The sequence below is a fragment of the Symphalangus syndactylus genome, chromosome 9 (genome assembly GCF_028878055.3).
Source record: "Symphalangus syndactylus isolate Jambi chromosome 9, NHGRI_mSymSyn1-v2.1_pri, whole genome shotgun sequence".
NCBI lineage: Eukaryota > Metazoa > Chordata > Mammalia > Primates > Hylobatidae > Symphalangus > Symphalangus syndactylus.
The window spans coordinates 111,882,754-111,888,753 of NC_072431.2; positions in this window are offsets into that span (position 1 = coordinate 111,882,754).

The window sequence follows — 6,000 nt, forward strand, 5'->3', positions numbered from 1 at the left end:
TCTCTGTATTATTGGTTGATTCCAGGGCTGCCTAAGAAGTGTAAAATTATTCTGTTTACAAATTCCAACTTTAAATTGTATATATACATACATAGTTATATCTCCAAGTCCCAGTAGATATTTATAACTTGAGAGGCAGATGGCTAGGACATCGAATCCTGAACATGTGAATTCTAGCTGCTACCAAATACCTGTTCCCACAGGGTCCCAGGAGAAAATGGCTTATATATACAGAGGACCAGCCAGGTTAATGGGGAGTTTTTATCACTCTGAGGGTGGGTCCCAAGCCCCAGAGCAGAACTCCAGTTAGGCCGAACCATGTAAAGAGCTCCTTTTAAATAATGTCTTTTTTTTTTTTTTTAATAAAAGTAACACATGATAAGGGGGAAAAATGAAATGTAAGGCAGAAAGTGAAAATCTCCCACAGTTCTGACCTCAGTTACCAATTTTTCTCTATCTTATACACTCTACAGAAAATATCTTTCCTAGATCATATGTGCCCTTCCTGAATTATTTCCTTAGGAGAAATGCCTAGAAATGAAATTTGTGGATTAAATTAACTTTCAGAAAGGTTGCACAAACTCTGCACCTATCACTAGTATAGGAATGTCAGTTTCCCTCTGCGTGCTAGCGAAGTTGAAGATTTGTATATATAAATTAGACATTTTCTTTTTTGAGTAAATTGTCAGTTCACATGCTGTTGGTGTGTTGTTCCAGTTACCTATTGCTTGTAACAAATAAACAACAGCTATTTTATTAATTATATCTCATGATTTTGTGAGTTAGGAATTTGGGCAGGATTCAGCTAGGTATTCTTCTCTTCCTATATCAAATGGGGTCTCTTGATGATGTGGAGTTGCCATCTGGGGTGCCAAGATGCCATCTGGGGGTCCAAGATGGCTTTACTCACCTGCTTGGCACCTTGGTGTAGACAGCTAGAAGGATCGGCCAGTCCTTGTCGTCTCAGAGCCTCTCTATGTGTACAGAATAGTCCAACTTCTCAGAGGTGGCTCAGGGCTCCCAGAACTGAACGTGAAAGCTGCCAGTCATATATATACATAGAGAAAGAGAGTGAGTGAGTGACAGAGAGTAAGGAGGTATATATATATATGTGTGTGTGTGTGTGTGTGTGTGTGTGTGTGTGTGTGTGGAGAGAGAGAGAGAGAGGGAGAAGGAGAGGGAGGGAGGGAGGGAGAGAGAGAGAGAGAGAGAAATAGATAGATGGGGTCTTGCTTTGTTGCCCAGGCTAGTCTCAAACTCCTGGCCTCAAGCAATCTTCCACCCTTAGCCTCCCAGATACTGGGATTACAGGAATGAGCCACTGCATCCAGCCATTGCTGCCAATCCTCTTAAAGGCATAGTGTCACTTCCACTGTTCTAAATTGGTCAAAGCAGTCACAGGTCATCTCAGATTTCAGGAGAGGGCCAATAGACCCTACTTCTCAATGGAGGAATGGCAAAGAATTTGTCCTCATCTTTATTTATTTATTTATTTATTTATTTTTGAGACAGAGTCTCACTATATCACCAGGCTGGAGTGCAGTGGTGTGATCTTAGCTCACTGCAGCCTCCATCTCCTGGGTTCAAGCGATTCTCCTGCCTCAGCCTCCCGAGTAGCTGGAATTACAGGCACCTCCCACCATGCCTGGCTAATTTTTGTGTTTTTAGTAGAAGCGGGGTTTCACCATGTTGGCCAGGCTGCTCTCCAACTCCTGACCTCAAATGATCCGCCCACCTAAGCCTCCCAAAGTGGTGGGAATACAGGCGTGAGCCACGGTGCTCAGCCTGTCCTCATCTTTAGTCTGTCACAAATGTCGATATTAGTATATTATTTTCCTTTCTCTTTTTTTTTTGAGGCAGATTCTGACTCTTGTCGCCCAGGCTGTTGTGCAGTGGCGTGATCTCAGCTCACTGCAACCTCTGTCTCTCGGGTTCAAGTGATTCTCCTGCCTTAGCCTCCCTAGTAGCTGGTATTACAGGTGCCTGCCACCATGCCTATTTTGTATTTTTGGTAGAGACAGGGTTTCACCATATTGGCCAGGCTGGTCTCAAACTCCTGACCTCAGGTGATCCGCCTGCCTCACCCTCCCAAAGTGCTAGGATTACAGGTGTGAGCCACCATGCCCAGCCTAGTATATTTCTGAATACTAAAAAAAAAAAAAAAAAAAAATCTTCATTTTTTTGAGGAAATTCTACTTGAACATGGTGGAAAGTCCCTAAATATGTTATTTAATTTAATTTGTAATTTTTTTCTCTCTTGTTTTTTATTTTTTAGAGATGTGGTCTCACTCTGTCACCCAGGCTGGAGTGCAGTGGTGCTATCATAGCTCACTGAAGCCTTGAACTCCTGGGCTTAAGCAGTCCTCCCACCTTGGCCTCCTGAGTAGCTGAGTCTACAGGTGTACACCACTGTGCCCAGGTCTCCCTCACCCACAGCTAATTTTTAAATTTTTTTTTGAGATGGGGTCTTGCGATGTTGGCCAGGCTGTTCTTGAACTCCTGGCTTCGAGCAATCCTCTTGCCTCAGGTTCCGAAAGTGTTGGAATTACAGAGCCACTGCACCCAGCCTAATTTGTAAGTAGTTTACCCAAGGTTTTTGCATCTATATTGATACATAAGATTGGTTTACAGTTGTTGCTGTTGTTTTAAGTTTTGGTACCAAGGTATTTTCAGGTTTTGGTTTTGTTTTGTTTGTTTGGTTTCTTTTCTATAATTAGGTAGGTTTTCCATTTTAACTTTGAAGGAGTTTATAGAGGGAGAATCATATGTGTTTTTAATATTTAAAAAGGCTCACCCACAAAGCTACCTGGGTTAGGAGATTTCTTTGGAGTGAATTCTATGATTTTTAAAAATTTGATTATTGGAGGGGCAATTCCTCAAGGATCTAGAACCAGAAATACCATTTGACCCAGCAATCCCATTACTGGGTATATACCCAAAGGATTATAAGTTATGCTACTATAAAAACACATGCACATATATGTTTATTGCAGCACTAGTCACAATAGCAAAGACATGGAACCAACCCAAATGTCCATCAGTGATAGACTGGATAAAGAAAATGTGGTACATATACACCATGGAATACTCTGCAGCCATAAAAAATGATGAGATCATGTCCTTTGCAGGGACATAGATGAAGCTGGAAACCATCATCCTCAGCAAACTAACACAGGCACAGAAAACCAAACACTGCATGTTCTCACTTATAAATAGGAGCTGAACACTGAGAACACATGGACACAGAGAGGAGAACAACACACACCAGGGCTGGTTGCAGGGTTGGGGGTGAGGGAAGGGAACTTAAAGAATGGATCAATAGGTACAGCCAACCACCATGGCACACATATATCTATGTAACAAATCTGTACGTTCTGCACATGTATCCTGTTTTTCTTTTTTTAGAAGGAATAAAGAAAAAATTTTTTTAAATTTATTATTGGTATTCAGATTAGATCACTTCATCCTGAGTCAATATGGTCATTTAATGTTTTTTCACATTTAAGTCTAAAGTTGTATATTGTTGCTATGTTTATGACCTCAGAAAGGACTTTGTAATATTAAGGAAGGAAAACAAAAGGATAAAAAAACCTGGGAAGGTAGTTCTTCCTGGAAAGATTTATTGTAGGCACAAGAAGCAAATTTTAGATCTCATGTTTATTTAATTTTTTTCATGAAATTCATGAAGATATAGGCTCTTTGAAATTCGAAAAAAAGAAAGAAGAAACTTATACTGAGATGAGACCTGTACTTGAACAGAACGAGAAACCAGGTTTGGGCTCTTAGGAACATCCTTAGTCCTGGCAATAGGTGGTTCAAGAAATCTTTGTGGATGCATATGTGAAGAATTAATGAATGATTAGGAATATCAATTCTCACAGCGTGGTATAGTCTCATGAAAACTGTAGGAGATTGAGCTGGACCACAGGGAACTGGGGAATATCTCTGAGCGCTATTTTTGTTATTTACTTGGCTCTTCTCCACACACCCTTAAGGTTAGTTCTCCCGGCAAGAGTCCAGCATGATTACTCTGCTCTGGGTTTTCTCTTACCATTGCTTGTTGCCACTCTCCTGGTTCACCTGTTCCCGTCCCTGAGCACTGCCCAGGCCATGGCTTTTTTAACCACTTAATATCCCCAGCAACTAATCATGGTGTGTCCTTGAATTCTAGATTTCCTCAGGCTGCAAAGAAAATTAAAAACAGGCCGGGTATGGTGGCTTATGCCTGTAATCCCAGAGCTTTGGGAGGCCAAGGCAGGAGGATCACTTCAGGCCAGGAGTTCAAGAGCAGCCTGAACAATGTAGCAAGACTTCATCTCTAAAAATAAAAGTGTATAATTTAATAATTCTTAGTAAGTTTAAAGAGTTTTGCAATCATTACCACAATGGAATTTTAGAACATTTCCTTCACCCCCAAAATAACCTCGTTCCCATTTGCAGTCATTTCCTATTTCCACCTTCAGCGCCACCCCCGCCCCCGCCACACAAAACCACTAATCTGCTTTCTGTTTCTATTGATGTGTCTATGATGGATATTTCATATATTTATATTCATATAAATGGAACCATGGTCTTTTGCTTCTGTCTTCTTTCACTTAATGTTTTTGACATGCATTCATGTTGAAGCATGTGTCAATACTTTTTTCCTTTTTATGACTGGAATAGTATTCTGTTGTATGGACATACCACATTTTTCTTATCCATTCACCAGTTAAAACATTTGGGTTATTTCCATTTTTTTATATTATGGCTAATGTTCTCAGGGATATTCATATACAAATCTTCGTGTGAATGTAGATTTTCACTTCTCTTGGGTAGATAATAATGACTGAATTGTTGGGTCATACGGTGACTCTATTTAGTATTTTAAGAAACTGAAAAATGTTTTACAAAGTGGCTGCACCATTTTCCCACCAGCAGAATACAAGAGCTACAGTTTCTTTACATCCTTGTCAATATTTGTTATTGCCTGTCTTTTTATACACTGGCTTGGTAAATATTTGTAATAATGTGCAGAACCTCATGCCACCTTTGTAGACCCTCAGGTGGAAGCTGCTGTCTGGAATCACATCCTGAGAAATAGATTAATGATCCTTCATTGATGCTTAGGACCTATGTACACCTTCTAGCTGTTGTATTAAAATCTAAAAACTCTAGTATTTTTATAAAAACATCATACTACTTAAAGCTTAGGGTGTCCGTGTGTCAACAACTATTAATTATACTCCAGTATCCAGTCTCCCCTTCTTACACAGGGGACAGTTAAAGAGTCCCATTTTCCAGCCTCCCTTGCAGCTAGATGTAGCTATGTGATTAAGTTCAGAAGAATGGGATGTGAGTAAAAATGTCATGTTCTCTTAAATGGAAGAAGTGAGCCAGGCTTTTACCTCTTTCCACATCCTCACTGATGGGAAGGTGGAAGTGAGCATAGCCATCCTTAGACCAAAAACAGATACTAGGTGCTGAGATTGGCAAGGCATTAAGACATAGGAGGCTTGGGCGTCTGGTGATTGCAGGGCCTCCATTCCAGCCCTGGATTGCTTACCTGGATTTTAACATGAGAGATAAGTATCTTGTTTAATCCAGTGTTATTTTTTATTTATTTTGTATTTATTTGGGATGGAGTTTTGCTCTGTTGCCCAGGCTGGAGTGCAGTGGCTGCAATCTCAGCGCACTGCAACCTCCGCCTCCCGGGTTCGAGCAATTCTCCTGCCCACCATCTCGCCTAGCTAGTTTTTTGTATTTTTAGTAGAGACGGGGTTTTGGTATCTTGGCCAGGCTGGTCTGGAACTCCTGACCTCAAGTGATCCACCCACCTAGGCCTCTCAAAGGGCTGGGATTACAGGCATGAGCCACTGAGGCTAGCCCCAGTGTTATTTTGAGGCTCTCTGTTATAACAGCCAAAATGTGAAATTACTAACATCTAGAATGGCTCTGTAGGAACATGGCTAGAATATGAGAGTCTCCACTGATGAATATGATCATACAAGGAAAAGCAGG